Source organism: Anomaloglossus baeobatrachus, chromosome 2, assembly GCF_048569485.1.
Source record: "Anomaloglossus baeobatrachus isolate aAnoBae1 chromosome 2, aAnoBae1.hap1, whole genome shotgun sequence".
In the NCBI taxonomy this organism is placed as follows: Eukaryota; Metazoa; Chordata; class Amphibia; order Anura; family Aromobatidae; genus Anomaloglossus; species Anomaloglossus baeobatrachus.
The window spans coordinates 354,166,270-354,190,132 of NC_134354.1; the positions used below are offsets into that span (position 1 = coordinate 354,166,270).

Sequence of the window (23,863 nt, forward strand, 5' to 3'; positions counted from 1 at the left end):
ATGGAGGGCTTTGTTGTGGGTAATAAATTGGTGATGAGGGACTTTGTTATTGTTTTTTATTTCTAATAAAGGATTTTTCGGGTGTGTGTGTTTTTTAACTGTAATTTACAGATTAATCATGGAAGGAATCTCGGGGAGACGCCTGACATGATTAATCTAGGACTTATTGGCAGCTATGGGCTGCCAATAACACCTTATTACCCCGATTTGCCAACTCACCAGGGTAAATCGGGAAGAGCCGGGTACAGTCCCAGAACTGTCGCATATAATGTATGCGGCAATTCTGGGCGGCTGCTGACTGTTATTGTTAGGGTGGGGGGCTCCCCATAACGTGGAGCTCCCCATCCTGAGAATACCAGCCTTCAGCCGTATGGCTTTATCTGGCTGGTATTAAAATTGGGGGGGACCGCACGCCGTTTTTTTAAATTATTTAATTATTTATTTCACTGCACAGTATACACACACACACCGGCTGCTGTGATTGGGTGCAGTGTGACACCTGTCACTCAGAGTGGGGGCGTGTCTCACTGCAACCAATCATAGGCGCCGAAAAGCAGGAAAGCAGAGAATACGAGATTGATTAATGAGCGGCCGGCTTTTTCAAAAGAGGAAAAGCCGCAGGAGCAGTGTGAATGCCGTGCAGTGCCACAGCAGTGATCGGGGAACGGTGAGTAAGAGAGAGGGGGGAGAATGACCGACAGACTGTGAGAGGGGGACAGACAAGACAGAGAGAGACCGACAGAGCGAGACCGACCGACGGGAGATAGAATAAAAAAAAAAATGACCGACATCGCTAGTAAAAAGCACAAAACGTGCGTTTTGGACATCGGAGTGCCACACAATGTTTATGTAAAATCTTTCATGTATTAATCTCAAAAAGTAACATACACCAGCTCTATCTCACTATTGTGTATGTGCCCTTAACATTTCCGCCATGAAAATTCATTTTGGGGTCATTTTGCAAGGTTTTCTGGTGAGTCCGTAAAAATGGCGTAAAACGCGGACAAAATTGTTCACAGCTGTGACTTTAGAGTGATAAATGCTTCAAGGGGTCTTCCCCATGCTGTTGCCATGTCATTTGAGCACTCTTCTGAGACTTTTGTGACATTTTTAGGGTTTCTACATGCTGCCGGGGGGTTATTTCACAAAAATACTCGGGTCTCCCATAGGAAACATTGGGCTCGTTGCTCGGCCCGAGTACACGAGTATCTTGGGAGGCTCGGCCCGAGCTTCGAGCACTCGAGCTTTTTAGTACTCGCTCATCACTAGTAATTTCCTATCAACTTGTAATATGTGAAATTCTTGGTTTCGTTGCCAAATGACAATACATTTTGGCTTCCATCACAAAGAGAACTACGATTCTGGGTTTCTTTTTTATTGACCATTTTAGCAGAAAACATAATCCCATATTATAAAAATCCTATTTGTTTCAAATTATATAGTTCCCATAAATACAAAAGCAAAAGACCAAACTATGGAGAAAAAAGTAACACATTCAATATAAACTTCAATTTAAGCAAAATCCCTTTTTAGGAATAAAACTGGTAAAATATGTAATAATAATTGTAAATGTTTCATTAATCAAAAATACTTTCCTTCAGCAATAAAAAGGCCCCTCAGTCACAATTCTGTTCTGCTAGCCAATACACAGTAACTTTTTGTCAGGTTTCATAGTGTAGTGGTCATCACGTCTGCTTAACACGCAGAAGGTCCTGGGTTCAATCCCCAGTGAAACCAATCTGTTCTTAGTGTTGAAATAATACGCTATCCAACTACAATATATGAAGTTCTCGGCATTGTTGCCGAATGACGGTATGTTTTGGCTTCCATCACAAACAGAACTACAAATTATTTTTTTTTTTCCTCTGGCTGTCAAAACTCGTCTCTAAATGCCATTACTTTGCAGGATTTCACAGGTTTCATAGTGGAGTGGTCATCACTAGTGATTAGCGAGCATGCTTGTTACTACTCGGTACTCGCACGAGTATCACTGTACTCGGGCTGCTCGGCGGGGACCGAGTAATCTCGCGATACTCGTGCTGTACTCGTGGTCTTCATCCCTGCATGTTGGCGCACTTTTGAGAGCCAGCCCTCATGCAGGGATTGGCTGGCAGACCACTGCAATTCCACAGCCCTGTTAGTTGTGGAATTGCAGTGATTGGCCGGCCTGCACAGCGTGACCGAGCCTTTATACCGGCCGGCGCGCTGTGCTCTGCTCACAGCTATCCAGACAGTCAGTGCAGGGAGAGTGTCGCTGCTTCAGGGAAAGGTTTGCGGCCCTTTATAGTTAGTTCCGGAGCAGGGCTGCAAACAGTGTGACCAGAAGTCCTTCTCAGGAGTCAGACTATTCTAGTTGTATACAGGCAGGCAGGGTATAGCCAGGTCGGAGTACAGTAGCAGAGTCCTTCTCAGGACTATTGTTGCTATATACAGGCAGGGTATAGCCAGGTCGGAATACAGGCTAGTGACCAGAAGAGTCCTTGTCAGGACTATTGTAGCAGTATACAGGCAGGCAGGCAGGGTATATAGCCATTCCTAGTGGTGACCGTATACCAGCCTTCATCATATCTGGGGCTGGTGTACACAGTCTAAAACAATCCAGATAGTGTCAGACTTCTCAGTAATTGTCGCTCCTAAAAACCTGTTAGGTTCTTGTTGCGTCCGTGCTTGCATTTAAAAACAGCACGTGTGTGTCTGTCGGTGGCAGCGTACAGGTGCACGTTTTGCACAAACTATTATATAACGCCCAAGTCTAGTGAATAATACACGTCAGTCAGCAGTGGCTGATAGTGTCAGTCTTCTCAGTAATTGTCGCTCCTAAAAACCTGTTAGGTTCTTATTGCGTCTGTGCTTGCATTTAAAAACAGCACGTGTGTGTCTGTCGGTGGCAGCGTACAGGTGCACGTTTTGCACAAACTATTATATAACGCACATGTCTAGTGAATAATACACGTCAGTCAGCAGTGGCTGATAGTGTCAGACTTCTCAGTAATTGTCGCTCCTAAAAACCTGTTAGGTTCTTATTGCGTCCGTGCTTGCATTTAAAAACAGCACGTGTGTGTCTGTCGGTGGCAGCGTACAGGTGCACATTTTGCACAAACTATTATATAACGCACAAGTCTAGTGAATAATACATGTCAGTCAGCAGTGGCTGATAGTGTCAGACTTCTCAGTAATTGTCGCTCCTAAAAACCTGTTAGGTTCTTAGTGCGTCCGTGCTTGCATTTAAAAACCGCACGTGTGTGGCAGTAGGTGGAAGTGTCAGGCTCCATATTGTCCCTGGATAGAGACGTGCATGATGGCCTGTAAACCTGAAGTGCCCATTGTAAGGCAGTGGGTCTATTGTAGTATAGCCCTTAGGCAGGGCAGCCAAAAATTTGGAGGCTACACATTGTCCCTGGATAGAGATGTGCATAAGGGCCTCAAAACATTGTTCCCATTGCAAAGGAGCGGGTCTCCTGTCATTGTAATGCCCATTCTGAAAGAATGGTCGAAAAAATTTACCACTGGGGGTATACCTGAAACAACGGCCTAACTATTGTAACGGTCATCATGATGGCGCATGAGGAGAAGGAGGAGAAGTCCAGCGATTAGCCAAAGTCCAGAAGTGTGTTACCATGGGTGAGTGGAGGTACATGGCAAATTCCCGTTACAAACTTTAAATTTCGCTGTCATTTGCTGGTGGTGTGGTGAAGTCTGGCCCAATCCAACCCTTGTTCATCTTGATCAGAGTCAGCCTGTCAGCATTTACAGTTGACAGGCAGGTGCGTTTATCTGTAATGATTCCACCTGCGGCACTAAAAACACGCTCTGACAAAACGCTAGCGGCAGGGCAGGCCAGGACTTCCAAGGCGTAGAGAGCCAATTCATGCCACGTGTCCAGCTTGGATACCCATTAATTGTAAGGCACAGAGGAATGTCGGAGTACAGTTGTTTGATCTGCAAGGTACTCCTTGAGCATCTGGGCAAACTTAGGATTTTTTGTGGCACTACCCCGCACCTCAGGGGCTGTGGTATGTGAGGGCCTGAGAAAACTGTCCCACATCTTAAAGACTGTTCCCCTACCTCTGGCGGATTGGACTTGTGTCCCTCTCGGCTGTATGGCTTGGTTGTCCACTGATTCCTGACCTATGCCGCTAGCGTTTTGTGAGGGTAATGCTTTGCCTACTTCCGTGACTATGGCCTTCTGGAACTGCTGCATTTTGCCAGACCTCTTCGCCTCGGGAATAATAGACATAAAGTTCTCATTTTAGCGTGGGTCTAACAGTGTTACCAACCAGTAATGATTGTCGGCAAAGATGTTCTTAACACGAGGGTCACGAGACAGGCAGCTTACCATAAAGTCAGCCATGTGTGCCAGACTCTTAACAGCCATCACTTCAGTATCCTGACCAACACGATGACTGAATATGCTGTCCTCCTCCTCCTCATCTACCCTGTCCTCTGGCCAGCCACGCTGAACCGAGGATATGACTGCATGTCATATCCTCAATTTGGCCAGAGAGTTGCTCCATGTCTTCATCCTTCTCCTCGTCATAGTCCTCCATTGCACGTTGTGATGAGACGAGGCTGGGCTGTGTGTTATCACCCACACCCACTACTGTTTCTTGCTCAAACTCATCCCGCTCCGCCTGCAATGCATCGTGGTTGTTTTTGAGCAGAGACCATTTTAGAAGGCAGAGAAGCGGTATGGTGACGCTAATAATGTCATCATCGCCGCTCACCATCTTGGTGGAGTCCTCAAACTTTTGGCGGATGGTACATAGGTCGGACATCCATCTCCACTCCTCAGGTGTTATGTGTGGAGTTTGACCCATTTCCCGACGGCTTAGGTGATGCAGGTACTCAACAACTGCCCTCTTCTGCTCACATATCATGACCAACATGTGCAGAGTTGAATTCCAACACGTGGGGACATCACACACCAGTCTGTGAGCCGGAAGATGCAAATGGCGCTGAAAGCCGGCAAGGCCGGCTGAAGCAGTAGGTGACTTTCGAAAATGTGCAGACAGGCGGCGAACGTTTACCAGCAGATCAGACAGCTCTGGGTATGACTTTAGAAACCGCTGAACCACGAGGTTGAGCACATGGGCCACGCATGGAACATGTGCCAGCTGGCCTCGCCTCAAAGCCGCCACCAGGTTCCGGCCATTGTCACACACAACCTTTCCTGGCTTTAGGTTCAGAGGTGTGAGCCAGTGATCTGCCTGCTGTTTCAGAGCTGTCCACACCTCTTCTGCATTGTGGGGTTTGTCACCTATGCAGATTAGCTTCAGCACAGCCTGTTGCCGCTTTGCCGAGGCAGTGCTGCAGTGCTTCTGTGTCGCCCTGGACAAGCCAGGGGCCACAGAGCACAACACTTACACACCCCACACTCCCTGCAGGCATATCATAGTCAAAACACCAAATCCTTGTTGCCTTCCCCAGGGGCTGTTGTCCACACCAGGGGGTGGAGCCAGGCGGTTGGTCTCCACCCACCAAGGAGGAGGGAAAACACAGGCAGTGAGAGTTAAGCTAAGGAAGTGGAAGGAGGAAAGTAGTAGAGAGGAGAAAAGTGACAGCAAAGAGCCTGAAGTTGGTCCGGGTGTGTGGCCCGGACAGGACAGCAAGGTTGGCAGGATGTGGTGACCGTCTGCAGTGGAGGCCGATTGGAGTCTGCCGTAAGGACCGTGGACGGGTGGTGACCCGGCCGTACCGGACCGGTATACAAAGAGAAGACAGCACCATTGGCAGGGGCCTTTCGGATCCCGGCAGGGCTTAGTGTCGCCGTGAATTTGCCAAATCCGTTAGTGAAGGGGACCTCAGGGTTTCCAAACAGCCAAGTCACGATAGAAGGCAACCGTCCAACCGTGAAGGGGAGACACCGCCACCGCCAAGGGCAACCGTCTCCCAGGGCCAGCGCCTGTGGGCAAAAGGGGCTCCTCCGGCCCATATCCAGGTCGGGGAGCGGGTTACCGGTGGGAAACCATCACTACCAACACTGAACTTAGGTGCAGGGAGAGACAGTCATCACTAACCTGCAGGGAGGATCAACCGCAGCCGTCCGAGGGACCCGTCCATCCAGCCACTTGTTTTACCGTGAACTGTGTCATCATCATTGGGCTGAGTGAGTACCTCCGTGCCGTGCGGCACAGCGCTGCCCCTGCGACCCTGCACCTCATCAGGCCCCGCAATTTGCCTGTCATCCATCTCTACCCCATCACCGGGCCCCGGGACAACCAACCCCCCTACCCACGGAGGGGAGAAATAACAACAAAGCTGCTCCCTGTCACAGGCTCCCGGGATCCACGTCCAGAGCAGCGGTGGTGTCCACACAATCACCACAACCGTGGGTGGCGTCACGGACAATATCCCCAAAACCCAAACCACCCCTTTTCAATCACGGGCGAGGAGCGCCGCTCGAGCCACCGGGATCCGGCCATCGCTCGAGCCACCGAGCAGCAGCAGCCGTAGAGCAGCGGCAGCCGGACCCGAGCAGTGGGAGAGCGCAGCGTCCCCTCCTCCACCCGCGACACTTACAGCTTGGGACTGGTGTGGAGGGTAAAGTGGATGAGGATGCGCAGGAGGAGGAGGAGGCTGAGGAGCATGACATTCCGGAGCTGTAGAGTGTGGGTGAAACCCTGACTGAGGTAGGGCCTGCAAAACTTGGTGTGTGAAGGACGTGTTCCGTCCCTCGCTCAGACTGGGTCCCAGCTTCCACAATATTAACCCAGTGTGACGTCAACGAGATGTAGTGGCCTTGCCCACATGCACTTGTCCACGTGCCTGTGGTTAGGTGGACTTTGGGTGAAACAGCGTTGTTCAGGGCACGTGTGATGTTTTGTTACACGTGGTTATGCAATGCGGGTACGGCACACCGGGAGAAATAGTGGCGGCTGGGGACCGAGTAACGTGGGACAGCTGCCACCATCAGGTCGCGGAATGCTTCTGTCTCAACCAGCCTAAAAGGCAACATTTCCAGCGCAAGCAGTCGCGAAATGTTAGCATTTAGAAGTGTGGCATGTGGGGCGTTGGCAGTGTATTTGCGCCTGCGTTCAAAGGTTTGCTGAATGGATAACTGAACGCTGCGCTGGGACAAGGACGTGCTTGATGATGGTGTTATTTCTGCGTGGGCAACTGCAGGTGCAGGGCCGGAGGAGGCTTGTTTGCGGGCAGCATGGACAGGGGATTGGCTTGCATGCACAACAAGCGAAGATGTAGCAGTGACATCAGCAAGCACTGCTCCTCGACTCCGTTGTACATCCCACAAAGTCGGGTGCTTGGCTGACATGTGCCTGATCATTCTGGTGGTGGTCAGGCTGCTAGTTTTGGTACCCCTGCTGATGCTGGCACGGCAGGTGTTGCAAATGGCCTTTTTAGAATCATCTGGAGCCAACTTAAAAAACTGCCAGACTCGGGAAGACCTAACATTTGTACAGGCACCTTGTGTCGTGTTGTTCCGGGAAACAGTTGCCTGACGTCTGCCTGGGGCCACCACCCTGCTTCTTACTGCCTGTTGGGATGCTACGCCTCCCTTTCCCTGTGCACTGCTGTCCTCGCTCTGCATATCCTCCTGCCAGGTTGGGTCAGTTACTGGATCATCCACCACGTCGTCTTCCTCTTCCGCACCCTGCTCCTCCTGACTTCCTGACAATTGTGTCTCATCATCGTCCACCCCTTGTTGAGACACGTTGCCAACTTCGTGAGAAAATGGCTGCTCAAATATTTGGGCATCTGTACATACAATCTCGTCATGGCCCACTTCAACAGGAGCTGGCGAGAGGCCAGAATGTGTGAATGGAAACGTGAACGAACAGCTCTTCCGAGTGTCCAAGTGTGGGATCAGTAATGTCCGTGGACGTGTACTCGGCCTGGTGGTAGGAAGGAGGATCAGGTTCGAAAATGTGCGGTGCAGTATCACGGCTACTGACACTTGACCGTGTGGAAGACAGAGTGTTTGTGGTGGTGCCAATCTGACTGGAAGCATTATCCGCTATCCAACTAACAACCTGTTGACACTGGTCTTGGTTCAAGAGCGGTGTACTGCTGCGGTCCCCAAGAATTTGGGACAGGACGTGCGAGCGAGTAGATGTGGCCCTTTGTTGTGGCGAAATTAGAGCTTGCACACGACCTCGGTCTCTGCCTGCACCACCATCACGTCCACTTCCTTGTTCGTTGCCAACGCCCTTGCGCATTTTGCAATGCTGTGCTGATGTGTATTCACTAGACTTGTGCGTTATATCCAAGTTTTTGCAAAACGCACACAAGTGCAGCGGAAAGCTGCCACCAACAGGCACACATGTGCGGTTTTTAAATGCAAGCACGGAGGCACTAAGAACCTAACAGGTCTCTATCCAGGGACAACGTGGAGCCTCCCAATTTTTGGCTGCTCTGCCAAAGGGCTATACTACAATAGACCCACTTCTTTACAATGGGCACTTCAGGTTTACAGGCCCTCATGCACGTCTCTATCTAGGGACAATGCGGCGCCTCCCAATTTTTGGCTGCCCTGCCAAAGGGCTATACTACAATAGACCCACTTCCTTACAATGGGCACTTCAGGTTTACAGGCCCTAATGCACGTCTCTATCTAGGGACAACGTGGCGCCTCCCAATTTTTGGCTGCCCTGCCAAAGGGCTATACTACAATAGACCCACTTCCTTACAATGGGCACTTCAGGTTTACAGGCCCTCATGCACGTCTCTATCTAGGGACAATGTGGCGCCTCCCAATTTTTGGCTGCCCTGCCAAAGGGCTATACTACAATAGACCCACTTCCTTACAATGGGCACTTCAGGTTTACAGGCCCTCATGCACGTCTGTATGCAGGGGCATTGATGAACCTCCCAATTTTTGGCTGCCCTGCCAAAGGAAAATACTACAAAGACTCACTTCCTCAAAATGGGCACATTAGACTCAAGAGGCCTTCATGTACGTCTCTTCTCAGGGACATCGGAGTGCCACACAATGTTTTACGTAAAATCTTTCATGTATTAATCTCAAAAAGTAACATACACCAGCTCTATCTCACTATTGGGTATGTGCCCTTAACATTTCTGCCATGAAAAATCATTTTGGGGTCATTTTGGAAGGTTTTCTGGTGAGTCCGTAAAAATGGCGTAAAACGCGGACAAAATTGTTCACAGCTGTGACTTTTGAGTGATAAATGCTTCAAGGGGTCTTCCCCATGCTGTTGCCATGTCATTTGAGCACTCTTCTGAGACTTTTGTGACATTTTTAGGGTTTCTCCATGCTGCCGGGGGTCATTTCACAAAAATACTCGGGTCTCCCATAGGATAACATTGGGCTCGTTGCTCGGGCCGAGTACACGAGTATCTTGGGATGCTCGGCCCGAGCCTCGAGCACCCGAGCTTTTTAGTACTCGCTCATCAGTAGTCATCACGTCTACTTCACATGCAGAAGGTTCTGGGTTCAATCCCCAGGAAAAACAAGCCGTTTTCGCTGTTGAAGTAATTTGCTATCAACCTGTAATATATGAAATTCTTGGTATTGTTTGACTGATAATTTATTTTGTCTTCCCTCACCAAGAGAACTACGATTTTAGGTTTCTTTTTTATTGACCATTTTAGCAGAAAACATAATCCCATATTATAAAAATCCTGTTTGTTTCAAAATATATAGTTCCTTTAAATACAAAAGCAAACAACTAAACTATGTGGAAAAAAGTAACACATTCAATGTAAGCTTCCTTTTAAGCAAAATCCCTTTGTAGGAATAAAACTGTTTAAATATGTAATAAAAATTGTAAATGTTTCATTAACCAAAAATACTTTCCTTCAGCAATAAAAAGGCCCCGTCAGTCACAATTCTGCTCTGCTAGCCAATACACAATAACTTTCCATCGGGTTTCATAAGGTAGTGGTCATCACGTCTGCTTAACATGCAGAAGGTCCTGCGTTCAATCCCTAGTAAAACCAATCTGTTCTTGGTGTTGAAATAATACTCAATTAAACTACAATATATGAAGTTCTTGGCTTTGTTGCCGAATGATGGGATGTTTTGGCTTCCATCCCCAACAGAGCTACGAATTTGTTTTTTTTTTTCCCTGGCGGTCAAAACTCGTCTGTAATTGCCATTACTTTGCAGACTTTCAAAGGTTTCATAGTGTAGTGGAAATCACGTCTGCTTTACACGCAGACGGTCCTGGGTTCAATCCCCAGTGAAACCCATGTGTTTTTGGTGTTGAAATAATCCCCTATCAACCTGCAGTATATAAAGTTCTTGGCTTTGTTGCCGAATAACGGGATGTTTTAGCTTCCATCACCAACAGAGCTACGAATTTGTTTTTTTTCCCCTGGCGGTTAAAACTCGTCTCTAATTGCCAATACTTTGCAGAATTTCAAAGGTTTCATAGTGTAGTGGTCATCACGTCTGCTTCACACGCAGAAGGTCCTGGGTTCAATCCCCAGTGAAACCAATCTGTTTTTGGTGTTGAAGTAATTTCCTATCGACTTGTAATATGTGAAATTCTTGGTTTCGTGTCCAAATGACAATACATTTTGGCTTCCATCACAAGGAGAACTACGATTTTGGGTTTCTTTTTTATTGAACATTTTAGCAGAAAACATAATCCCATATTATAAAAATCCTATTTGTTTCAAAATATATAGTTCCCATAAATACAAAAGCAAAAGACCAAACTATGGAGAAAAAAGTAACACATTCAATATAAACTTCAATTTAAGCAAAATCCCTTTGTAGGAATAAAACTGGTAAAATATGTAATAATAATTGTAAATGTTTCATTAACCAAAAATACTTTCCTTCAGCAATAAAAAGGCCCCGTAAGTCACAATTCTGCTCTGCTAGCCAATACACAGTAACTTATTGTCAGGTTTCATAGTGTAGTGGTCATCACGTCTGCTTAACACGCAGAAGGTCCTGGGTTCAATCCCCAGTGAAACCAATCTGTTCTTAATGTTGAAATAATACGCTATCCAACTACAATATATGAAGTTCTCGGCTTTGTTGCCGTATGATGGGATGTTTTGGCTTCCATCACAAACAGAACTACAAATTATTATTTTTTTTCCCCTGGCGGTCAAAACTCGTCTCTAAATGCCATTACTTTGCAGGATTTCACAGGTTTCATAGTGGAGTCGTCATCACGTCTACTACACACGCAGAAGGTCCTGGGTTAAATCCCCAGTAAAAACAAGCCGTTTTCGCTGTTGAAGTAATTTGCTATCAACCTGTATCATATGAAATTCTTTGTTTTGTTGCCAACTGATAATATATTTTGGCTGTTATCACCAAGAGAACTACGATTTTGGGGGGTTTTTTTATTGACCATTTTAGCAGAAAACATAATCCCATATTATAAAAATCCTGTTTGTTTCAAAATATATAGTTCCTTTAAATACAAAAGCAAACAACTAAACTATGTGGAAAAAAGTAACACATTCAATGTAAACTTCCTTTTAAGCAAAATCCCTTTGTAGGAATAAAACTGGTAAAATATGTAATAAAATTTGTAAATGTTTCATTAACAAAAAATACTTTCCTTCAGCAATAAAAAGGCCCCGTCAGTGACAATTCTGCTATGCTAGCCAATACACAGTAACTTTCCATCAGTTTTCATAGAGTAGTGGTCATCACGTCTGCTTAACACGCAGAAGGTCCTGCGTTCAATCCACAGTAAAACAAATCTGTTCTTGGTGTTAAAATAATACTCAATTAAACTACAATATATGAAGTGCTTGGCTTTGTTGCCAAATAACGGGATGTTTTAGCTTCCATCACCAACAGAGCTACGAATTTGTTTTTTTTCCCCTGGCGGTCAAAACTCGTCTCTAATTGCCATTACTTTGCAGGATTTCAAAGGTTTCATAGTGTAGTGGTCATCACGTCTGCTTCACACGCTGAAGGTCCTGGGTTCAATCCCCAGTGAAACCAATCTGTTTTTGGAGTTGAAGTAATTTCCTATCGACTTGTAATATGTGAAATTCTTGGTTTCGTTGCCAAATGACAATACATTTTGGCTTCCATCACAAAGAGAACTACGATTTTGGGTTTCTTTTTTATTGACCATTTTAGCAGAAAACATAATCCCATATTATAAAAATCCTATTTGTTTCAAAATATATAGTTCCCATAAATACAAAAGCAAAAGACCAAACTATGGAGAAAAAAGTAACACATTCAATATAAACTTCAATTTAAGCAAAATCCTTTTGTAGGAATACAACTGGTAAAATATGTAATAATTATTGTAAATGTTTCATTAACCAAAAATACTTTCCTTCAGCAATAAAAAGGCCCCGTCAGTCACAATTCTGCTCTGCTAGCCAATACACAGTAACTTTTCGTCAGGTTTCATATTGTAGTGGTCATCACGTCTGCTTAACGGTCAAAACTCGTCTCTAAATGCCATTACTTTGCAAGTTTTCACAGGTTTCATAGTGGAGTTGTCATCACGTCTACTTCACACGCCGAAGGTACTGGGTTCAATCCTCAGTAAAAACTAGCCGAGTTGAAGTAATTTTCTATCAACCTGTAACATATGAAATTCTTTGTTTTGTTGCCAACTGATAATATATTTTGGCTTCCATCACCAAGAGAACTACGATTTTGGGTTTCTTTTTTATTGACCATTTTAGCAGAAAACATAATCCCATATTATAAAAATCCTGTTTGTTTCAAAATATATAGTTCCTTTAAATACAAAAGCAAACAACTAAACTATGTGGAAAAAAGTAACACATTCAATGTAAACTTCCTTTTAAGCAAAATCCCTTTGTAGGAATAAAACTGGTAAAATATGTAATAAAAATTGTAAATGTTTCATTAACCAAAAATACTTTCCTTCAGCAATAAAAAGGCCCCGTCAGTCACAATTCTGCTCTGCTAGCCAATACACAGTAACTTTTCATCAGGTTTCATAGAGTAGTGGTCATCACGTCTGCTTAACACGCTGAAGGTCCTGCGTTCAATCCCCAGTGAAACCAATCTGTTTTTGGTGTTGAAGTAATTTCCTATCGACTTGTAATATGTGAAATTCTTGGTTTCGTTGCCAAATGACAATACGTTTTGGCTTCCATCACAAAGAGAACTACGATTTTGGGTTTCTTTTTTATTGACCATTTTAGCAGAAAACATAATCCCATATTATAAAAATCCTATTTGTTTCAAAATATATAGTTCCCATAAATACAAAAGCAAAAGACCAAACTATGGAGAAAAAAGTAACACATTCAATATAAACTTCAATTTAAGCAAAATCCCTTTGTAGGAATAAAACTGGTAAAATATGTAATAATAATTGTAAATGTTTCATTAAGCAAAAATACTTTCCTTCAGCAATAAAAAGGCCCCGTCAGTCACAATTCTGCTCTGCTAGCCAATACACAGTAATTTATCGTCAGGTTTCATAGTGTAGTGGTCATCACGTCTGCTTAACACGCAGAAAGTCCTGGGTTCAATCGCCAGTGAAACCAATCTGTTCTTAGTGTTGAAATAATATGCTATCCAACTACAATATATGAAGTTCTCGGCTTTGTTGCCGTATGACGTGATGTTTTGGCTTCCATCACAAACAGAACTACAAATTATTATTTTTTTTCCCCTGGCGGTCAAAACTCGTCTCTAAATGCCATTACTTTGCAGGATTTCACAAGTTTCATAGTGGAGTCGTCATCACGTCTACTTCACACGCAGAAGGTCCTGAGTTCAATCCCCAGTAAAAACAAGCCGTTTTCGCTGTTGAAGAAATTTGCTATCAACCTGTAACATATGAAATTCTTTGTTTTGTTGCCAACTGATAATATATTTTGGCTTTTATTACCAAGAGAACTACGATTTTGGGTTTCTTTTTTATTGACCATTTAAGCAGAAAACATAATCCCATATTATAAAAATCCTGTTTGTTTCAAAATATATAGTTCCTTTAAATACAAAAGCAAACAACTAAACTATGTGGAAAAAAGTAACACATTCAATGTAAACTTCCTTTTAAGCAAAATCCCTTTGTAGGAATAAAACTGGTAAAATATGTAATAAAAATTGTAAATGTTTCATTAACAAAAAATACTTTCTTCAGCAATAAAAAGGCCCCGTCAGTCACAATTCTGCTCTGCTAGCCAATACACAGTAATTTTCCATCAGGTTTCATAGAGCAGTGGTCATCACGTCTGCTTAACACGCAGATGGTCCTGCGTTCAATCCCCAGTAAAACCAATTTGTTCTTGGTGTTGAAATAATACTCAATTAAACTACAATATATGAAGTTCTTGGCTTTGTTGCCAAATAACGGGATGTTTTAGCTTCCATTACCAACAGAGCTACGAATTTGTTTGTTTTCCCCTGGCGGTCAAAACTCATCTCTAATTGCTATTACTTTGCAGGATTTCAAAGGTTTCATAGAGTAGTGGTCATCACGTCTGCTTCACACGCAGAAGGTCCTGGGTTCAATCCCCAGTGAAACCAATCTGTTTTTGGTGTTGAAGTAATTTCCTATCGACTTGTAATATGTGAAATTCTTGGTTTCGTTGCCAAATGACAATACATTTTGGCTTCCATCACAAAGAGAACTACGATTTTGGGTTTCTTTTTTATTGACCATTTTAGCAGAAAACATAATCCCATATTATAAAAATCCTATTTGTTTCAAAATATATAGTTCCCATAAATACAAAAGCAAAAGACCAAACTATGGAGAAAAAAGTAAAACATTCAATATAAACTTCAATTTAAGCAAAATCCCTTTCTAGGAATAAAACTGGTAAAATATGTAATAATAATTGTAAATGTTTCATTAACCAAAAATACTTTCCTTCAGCAATAAAAAGGCCCCGTCAGTCACAATTCTGCTCTGCTAGCCAATACACAGTAACTTTTCGTCAGGTTTCATAGTGTAGTGGTCATCACTAGAGTTGAGCGCGGTTTGCGGTTCGAGGTTCTCCAGTTCTAGGCTCGAGTGATTTTGGGGCCTGTTCTAGATCGAACTAGAACTCGAGCTTTTTTGCAAAAGCTCGGTAGTTCTAGAAACGTTCGAGAACGGTTCTAGCAGCAAAAAACCAGCTAATTCCTAGCTGGCTTTCCGCTGTAATAGTGTAAGTCACTCTGTGACTCACACTATTATGACATTTCAGTGTATAGTGTGCGTGAACAGTGCCTTCAGATCACTACTGTTTGTATAATGGCGATCGCCATTTTTTTTTTTTTTTTTATCCTTGTCTTCCTTCCCTAAGCGCGCGCGTCTTGTGGGGCGGGCCAGCATGTCAGCCAATCCCAGACACACACACAGCTAAGTGGACTTTTAGCCAGAGAAGCAACGGCATGTGTGATAGGATGTCCATGTCACATGTCCCTGCATTATAAAACCGGACATTTTCCTCCAGGACGCCATTATCTCTTCTGCGTTCTTGGTGTCAGTCATCACTTGCGAAGCTCCGTCCTGAGTCCTATCGCTGATACAGCTGTATGCGCTCCATACACAGCGCTGGACAGCATAGGGATAGCACTTTCCATCAGTCCTTTTAAGGGCTCGCACCGGCAGGGTCAGAGCCATAGGTGACAGGTCCTGAAAACAGGGACAGCGTCTGTGTAGCCAAGGTCAGGGATTTCGTCGCTCCATTTCCCCATTAGGAGGGAATAGAAAGGCAGGCTTCCATTCCTCTACCCAGAGCCCCACAATCCTGGCACTGTACCCTCCTGTCCTCTGCACACTCCAACTCATTATAACTAAGCCATTATACTAGCAAACACTCAGTGTACCTAGTGGCATCCTAAACGTGGCTATTGGACATTTGTCTAGTCACACTAGTGCAAAGACATTTGCAGCACCTCTACCTGCATTGCACACTCCAACTCATTATAACTAAGCCATTATACTAGCAAACACTCAGTGTACCTAGTGGCATCCTAAACGTGGCTATTGGACATTTGTCTAGTCATGCTAGTGCAAAGACATTTGCAGCACCTCTACCTGCATTGCACACTCCAACTCATTATAACTAAGCCATTATACTAGCAAACACTCAGTGTACCTAGTGGCATCCTAAACGTGGCTATTGGACATTTGTCTAGTCACACTAGTGCAAAGACATTTGCAGCACCTCTACCTGCATTGCACACTCCAACTCATTATAACTAAGCCATTATACTAGCAAACACTCAATGTACCTAGTGGCATCCTAAACGTGGCTATTGGACATTTGTCTAGTCACACTAGTGCAAAGACATTTGCAGCACCTCTACCTGCATTGCACACTCCAACTCATTATAACTAAGCCATTATACTAGCAAACACTCAGTGTACCTAGTGGCATCCTAAACGTGGCTATTGGACATTTGTCTAGTCACACTAGTGCAAAGACATTTGCAGCACCTCTACCTGCATTGCACACTCCAACTCATTATAACTAAGCCATTATACTAGCAAACACTCAGTGTACCTAGTGGCATCCTAAACGTGGCTATTGGACATTTGTCTAGTCACACTAGTGCAAAGACATTTGCAGCACCTCTACCTGCATTGCACACTCCAACTCATTATAACTAAACCATTATACTAGCAAACACTCAGTGTACCTAGTGGCATCCTAAACGTGGCTATTGGACTTTGCTATAGTCCCACTAGTGCAAAGACATTTGCAGCACCTCTACCTGCATTGCACACTCCAACTCATTATAACTAAGCCATTATACTAGCAATTTTTGCTGCCAGTTTAAGGGCCGTAGTTGCATTGTCAGGGATATTTATTCTTTATTATTCTGCTGTTAATAAAGCTAGACCACCACTGCAATCTACACCACCTCTCAATTTTTACTACCACATTTTCAGTGCACAATCTTGTCGCAATCAACATGATTGGCAAAATGACAGATGCTGGTGGAAAGGGGAAGAGGCATGGTGGAAAAGGCAAAAAAGGTTTTGTACGTGGGGAAGGTGGCAAAGCTCCATTATCATCTGCTGAAGATAGACCATCTACCAGCAAAAGTAAGATGTCTACTACTTACCGTGGACAATCCGATGTGCTCCCTTTTTTACGGACACGAACAACAGGAACAAAGGTAGATGATAGCCAAAAAAGGAAAATGCTTGAATAGATCTCAAGTGGTCCAACAAGTGCCCTCTCAGCCACTTCAAGTACCGCATCCAAAAAACACCAGTCCTTTGAGTTGTCATCCCAATCAAACTTGATTTCTCCCAGCTCTGAAGTCTCCATCAGCCCTGCACAGTATGGTGGAACTGAGATGGCTGAGTCTGCAGAGCTGTTCAGTCACACTATAGCCTGGGAATCAGAGGTCTGCTCCCAAGCTACAGTGAGTACAGAACAGGAAATGGTCTGCAGTGATGCCCAGAACCTTTGTGACTCTGATTCAGGCCGTGAGGACAAAGTTTCTGAGCATAATGTTGACCCTTTGTCACAAACTGTAACACCTTTGGTTATAGACAATGAGGAACATACTGATGAAGATGAGACGCAGATACCCGATTGGGATGACAACTTAAATATTCGGTCAGGGCAAGAAGAGGTTCGGTCTGAGTGGGAGGGGAGTGCAAACACAACAATTGATGATGAAGTTCTAGATCCCACCTACTGTCAACCCACAGTCAGGCCCTTGAGGAGGTCAACAGAGGTGGTGGAGGAGGATGCAACTGATGACGAAGTTACCTTGCGCCTTCCTGGACAGAGTCGGAGTACTGGTAGCACGTCTACAACTGCATCCTCAGCCACCACTCTGCCTCTGAGCATTATTCGGGGTGGATCAACAGGTCGCATGGCCTCTAAGCCTTGCCTAGCCTGGTCCTTTTTTGACAAAGAAAAAGATCGCCCAAATCATGTGATCTGTAAAATTTGTCATGGTTCTCTTAGTAGAGGTCAAAACCTCAGCTGTTTGACAACTTCTTGCATGAATCGTCACATGAATAAACATCATATGGCCCGGTGGGAAGCTCACCGTGCTGCAATGCGGCGTAGCGGAGCGAACCATCCACCGCCTGCCCCTTCCATGGCATCCGCGCGCTCGTCATCTTCTAGGACTGTGGGGACAGCTGTCACACCTGTTTTTCCACCCACAACTTCCACCACTGTAACCGCAACAGGCAGTTTGCTTGGTAGGTCGTCAGTTGGTTTGGAAGGGGAAACAAGTGAGTGTGTACAGCAATCTCAGACATCGATAGCACCAACGTTGGATGAAGGCAACATCATGTCTCCGCCTGCACTTTCCTCACAAACCTGCATTTTTCCAGGGACACCCTACTCAACACCGTCTACACACAGCAGCCAGATCTCTGTCCCTCAGATGTGGTCAAATAAAAGGCCACTTCCTGCGACCCATGACAAAGCTAAGAGGTTGACTCTATCCCTCTGTAAGCTGTTGGCTACCGAAATGCTGCCTTTCCGCCTAGTGGACACACAGGATTTTAGAGACCTTATGTCTGTCGCTGTGCCCCAGTACCAGATGCCTAGTTGCCACTACTTCTCTAAGAAAGGTGTGCCCGCGCTACACCAGCATGTCGAACACAACATCACCGCTTCCTTGAGAAACTCTGTGTGTGAACGGGTGCATTTCACCACCGACACTTGGACCAGTAAGCATGGACAGGGACGTTACATGTCGCTGACTGGGCACTGGGTAACTATGGTGATAGATGGTGAAGGGTCTGCTGCACAAGTCTTGCCGTCCCCACGACTTGTGTGTCAATCCTCTGTCTGTCCAAGTTCCGCCACTGCTTCTGCATCCTTCACCTCATCTGGGTCCTCCACCTCCGCCCCAAGCCTGCCTGGTCAGGCCACCAGCGTTCTCACTGCGCAGAAGGAATCACGCACCCATCATTACTATACTGGCAGCAGAGCGCAACGGCATCAGGCGGTCTTTAGCTTGACATGTCTTGGTAATAAGAGTCACACAGCTGAGGAGTTGTGGTCAGCTCTGCGGTCCGAGTTTAATAAATGGTTGTCTCCACTCAACCTGCAACCTGGTAAGGCCGTGTGCGACAATGCTGCAAACCTGGGTGCGGCCCTTCGCCTGGGCAAGGTGACACACGTACCTTGTATGGCTCACGTGTTGAACCTTGTCGTGCAGCAATTTTTAACACACTATCCCGGCCTAGATGGCCTTCTGAACAGGGCCCGAAAACTGTCTGCTCACTTCCGCCGTTCAAGCGCCGCAGCAGAGCGACTTGCATCGCTCCAGAAGTCTTTCGGCCTGCCGGTTCATCGCCTGAAATGCGATGTGGCGACACGCTGGAATTCAACTCTCCACATGTTACAGCGACTGTGGCAGCACCGCCGAGCCCTGGTGCAATACGTCATGACGTATAGCCTGGGCCAACGAGATGCAGAGGTGGGTCAGATCACCCTGATGGAGTGGTCTCAGATCAAGGACCTATGCACCCTTCTGCACAGTTTCGACATGGCGACGAATATGTTTAGCGCTGACAATGCCATTATCAGCATGACGATTCCAGTCATTTACATGCTGGAGCAGACGCTAAACACTATTCGGAGTCAGGGGGTGGGACAACAGGAAGAGGATGAACTACAGGAGGATTCATATGCGCAAGACACAACAACATCACCAAGGTCCAGACGTTCATCATCACCAAGGCGCCAGGCATGGGACCATGGGGGACAGGGATCAACAAGGGCGCATGTTAGCAGGCGAGATGTTGAGGAAGGTGCAGGAGAACATGAAGAAATGGAGGACGAACTGTCCATGGACATAGAAGACTCAGCAGATGAGGGAGACCTTGGTCAAATTTCAGTTGAAAGAGGTTGGGGGGAGATGTCAGAGGAAGAAAGAACGGTTAGCACCTCTATGCCACAAACACAGCGTGGACTTGGTCCGCATGGCTGCGCCAGACACATGAGCGCCTTCTTGTTGCACTACCTCCAACATGACCCTCGTATTGTCAAAATTAGAAGTGATGATGACTACTGGCTTGCCACACTATTAGATCCCCGGTACAAGTCCAAATTTTGTGACATAATTCCAGCCATAGAAAGGGACGCACGTATGCAGGAGTATCAGCAGAAGCTGTTACTCGATCTTAGATCGGCTTTTCCGCCAAACAACCGTGCAGGTGCTGGGAGTGAATCTCCCAGTTGTAACTTGACAAACATGGGACGGTCTCGTCATCTTCAACAGTCTACCCGTACCAGTAGGACCGTATCTGGTGCTGGTAACAGCAATTTTATGGAATCTTTTCATAATTTTTTTAAACCCTCTTTTGTAAGGCCACCAGAGACAAGAAGTCTGACACATAGTCAACGGCTGGAGAGGATGATACAGGAGTATCTCCAAATGAACATCGATGCCATGACTTTGCAAATGGAGCCTTGCTCCTTTTGGGCTTCAAATCTAGAAAAATGGCCAGAGCTCTCCAGTTACGCCTTGGAGATTTTGTCGTGTCCAGCTGCCAGCGTTGTCTCTGAACGTGTCTTCAGTGCTGCTGGGTGTGTGCTGACAGATAAGCGCACGCGTCTGTCCAGTGACAATGTGGACAGACTGACGTTCATCAAAATGAACAAGTCATGGATCCAGAAGGAATTTACTACCCCTGTGTCATCCTGGGGAGAGTAAATGCTTGTGGATTTGGAATGTGCTTGATGCAAATCAAAACATCCTGTTTGCAACTAGGGCACAACTGCTGCCACTGATGGGGTGTGTGTGTGTGTGTGTGGCCCAATTTTTTTAAAAAAGGGAGGCTCCGCTTGGAGTAACCCTTGCTTACATTGTTTTTAAAAGAAGCCAAGATGAACAAGTCATGGTTCAGCAAAGACTTTGCTCCCTACCCTGGTGTCATCCTGGGGACGGATAACAATGGCGTATTTTTGAATGTGCTTGATGCAAATCTAGCTGTGAAGTGTACAACTAGGGCACAAGTGCTGCCACTGAATGGGTGGGTGTGTGTGGGGCACAATTTTTGGAAAAAAAGGGAGGCTCTGCTTGGAGTAACCCTTGCTTGATGTGTTTTTAAAAGAAGCCAAGATGAACAAGTCATGGTTCAGCAAAGACTTGGCTACCTACCCTGGTGTTATCCTGGGGACGGATAACAATGGCGTATTTTTGAATGTGCTTGATGCAAATCTAGCTGTGAAGTGTACAACTAGGGCACAAGTGCTGCCACTGAATGGGTGGGTGTGTGTGGGGCACAATTTTTTGAAAAAAAGGGAGGCTCCGCTTGGAGTAACCCTTGCTTGATGTGTTTTTAAAAGAAGCCAAGATGAACAAGTCATGGTTCAGCAAAGACTTTGCTACCTACCCTGGTGTCATCCTGGGGACGGATAACAATGGCGTATTTTTGAATGTGCTTGATGCAAATCTAGCTGTGAAGTGTACAACTAGGGCACAAGTGCTGCCACTGAATGGGTGGGTGTGTGTGGGGCACAATTTTTGGAAAAAAGAGAGGCTCCGCTTGGAGTAACCCTTGCTTGATGTGTTTTTAAAAGAAGCCAAGATGAACAAGTCATGGTTCATCAAAGACTTTGCTACCTACCCTGGTGTCATCCTGGGGACGGATAACAATGGCGTATTTTTGAATGTGCTTGATGCAAATCTAGCTGTGAAGTGTACAACTAGGGCACAAGTGCTGCCACTGAATGGGTGGGTGTGTGTGGGGCACAATTTTTGGAAAAAGGGAGGCTCCGCTTGGAGTAATCCTTGCTTGATGTGTTTTTAAAAGAAGCCAAGATGAACAGAGCTGGGATCAGGAAACACTTTGCTACCTACCCCGGTGTCATCCTGGGGACGGATAACAATGGCGTATTTTTGAATGTGCTTGATGCAAATCTAGCTGTGAAGTGTACAACTAGGGCACAAGTGCTGCCACTGAGTGGGTGTGTGTGGGGCACAATTTTTTTAAAAAAAAAGGGAGGCTCCGCTTGGAGTAACCCTTGCTTGATGTGTTTTTAAAAGAAGCCAAGATGAACAAGTCATGGTTCAGCAAAGACTTTGCTACCTACCCTGGTGTCATCCTGGGGACGGATAACAATGGCGTATTTTTGAATGTGCTTGATGCAAATCTAGCTGTGAAGTGTACAACTAGGGCACAAGTGCTGCCACTGAATGGGTGGGTGTGTGTGGGGCACAATTTTTGGAAAAAAAAGAGGCTCCGCTTGGAGTAACCCTTGCTTGATGTGTTTTTAAAAGAAGCCAAGATGAACAGAGCTGGGATCAGGAAACACTTTGCTTCCTACCCCGGTGTCATCCTGGGGACGGATAACAATGGCGTATGTTTGAATGTGCTTGATGCAAATCTAGCTGTGAAGTGTACAACTAGGGCACAAGTGCTGCCACTGAGTGGGTGTGTGTGGGGCACAATTTTTTGAAAAAAGGGAGGCTCCGCTTGGAGTAACCTTGCGGTGTTTTACATGATTTCAGAAGGGCGTGCCATGCCTATATCTGTGTGTCCTCCTCTTTTTCCTTGTCCAGCTGTTTTGTTTTCGCATGAGTATATGTCCTTGTCACTTTCCCATGTGTTTGTGTTGTGTTGTGAGTTGTTTGTCACCTTTTGAACACCTTTGAGGGTGTTTTCTAGGTGTTTTTATGTGTTTATGAATGCCTGTCATTGTTTCCTATGCAGTTCGAGTTCGGTTCGTTGAACGTTCGACGAACCGAACTCAAACGGGACCCCCGTTCGGCGAACCGACCTCGAGCCGAACCGGGACTGGTTCGCTCATCTCTAGTCATCACGTCTGCTTAACACGCAGAAGGTCCTGGGTTCAATCCCAGTGAAACCAATCTGTTCTTAGTTTTGAAATCATACACTATCCAACTACAATATATGAAGTTCTCGGCATTGTTGCCGAATGACGGTATGTTTTGGCTTCCATCAAAAACAGAACTACAAATTATTTTTTTTTTTTCCCCTGGCTGTCAAAACTCGTCTCTAAATGCCATTACTTTTCAGGATTTCACAGGTTTCATAGTGGAGTGGTCATCACGTCTACTTCACATGCAGAAGGTTCTGGGTTCAATCCCCAGTAAAAACAAGCCGTTTTCGCTGTTTAAGTAATTTGCTATCAACCTGTAATATATGAATTTCTTGGTTTTGTTGCCAACTGATAATATATTTTGGCTTCCCTCACCAAGAGAACTACGATTTTGGGTTTCTTTTTTATTGACCATTTTAGCAGAAAACATAATCCCATATTATAAAAATCCTGTTTGTTTCAAAATATATAGTTCCTTTAAATACAAAAGCAAACAACTAAACTATGTGGAAAAAAGTAACACATTCAATGTAAACTTCCTTTTAAGCAAAATCCCTTTGTAGGAATAAAACTGGTAAAATATGTAATAAAAATTGTAAATGTTTCATTAACCAAAAATACTTTCCTTCAGCAATAAAAAGGCCCCGTCAGTCACAATTCTGCTCTGCTTGTCAATACACAGTAACTTTCCATCAGGTTTCACAGAGTAGTGGTCATCATGTCTGTTTAACACGCAGAAGGTACTGCGTTCAATCCCCAGTAAAACCAATCTGTTCTTGGTGTTGAAATAATACTCAATTAAACTACAATATATGAAGTTCTTGGCTTTGTTGCCGAATGATGGGATGTTTTGGCTTCCATCCCCAAGAGAGCTACGAATTTGTTTTTTTTTTTTCCTGGCGGTCAAAACTCGTCTCTAATTGCCATTACTTTGCAGGCTTTCAAAGGTTTCATAGTGTAGTGGAAATCACGTCTGCTTTACACGCAGACGGTCCTGGGTTCAATCCCCAGTGAAACCCATGTGTTCTTGGTGTTGTAATAATCCCCTATCAACCTGCAGTATATTAAGTTATTGGCTTTGTTGCCGAATAACGGGATGTTTTAGCTTCCATCACCAACAGAGCTACGAATTTGTTTTTTTTCCCCTGGCGGTCAAAACTCGTCTCTAATTGCCATTACTTTGCAGGATTTCAAAGGT

General features: G+C 45.1%; 5 non-coding genes across 5 annotated transcripts; all 5 read left to right on the plus strand.

Annotated features, from left to right (window-relative positions):
* Nucleotides 1-1,664: 1,664 nt before the first annotated feature.
* Nucleotides 1,665-1,737, plus strand: TRNAV-AAC (transfer RNA valine (anticodon AAC)). The gene has a single exon. It is a non-coding gene; the product is annotated as a tRNA-Val (tRNA).
* An 8,359-nt stretch (nucleotides 1,738-10,096) lies between these two features.
* Nucleotides 10,097-10,169, plus strand: TRNAV-UAC (transfer RNA valine (anticodon UAC)). Its single transcript has one exon. It is a non-coding gene; the product is annotated as a tRNA-Val (tRNA).
* Nucleotides 10,170-10,345: 176 nt separating this feature from the next.
* TRNAV-CAC (transfer RNA valine (anticodon CAC)) lies at nucleotides 10,346-10,418 on the plus strand. Its single transcript has one exon. It is a non-coding gene; the product is annotated as a tRNA-Val (tRNA).
* Nucleotides 10,419-10,834: 416 nt separating this feature from the next.
* On the plus strand, nucleotides 10,835-10,907 carry TRNAV-AAC (transfer RNA valine (anticodon AAC)). The gene has a single exon. It is a non-coding gene; the product is annotated as a tRNA-Val (tRNA).
* A 12,704-nt stretch (nucleotides 10,908-23,611) lies between these two features.
* Nucleotides 23,612-23,684, plus strand: TRNAV-UAC (transfer RNA valine (anticodon UAC)). Its single transcript has one exon. It is a non-coding gene; the product is annotated as a tRNA-Val (tRNA).
* Nucleotides 23,685-23,863: the final 179 nt, after the last annotated feature.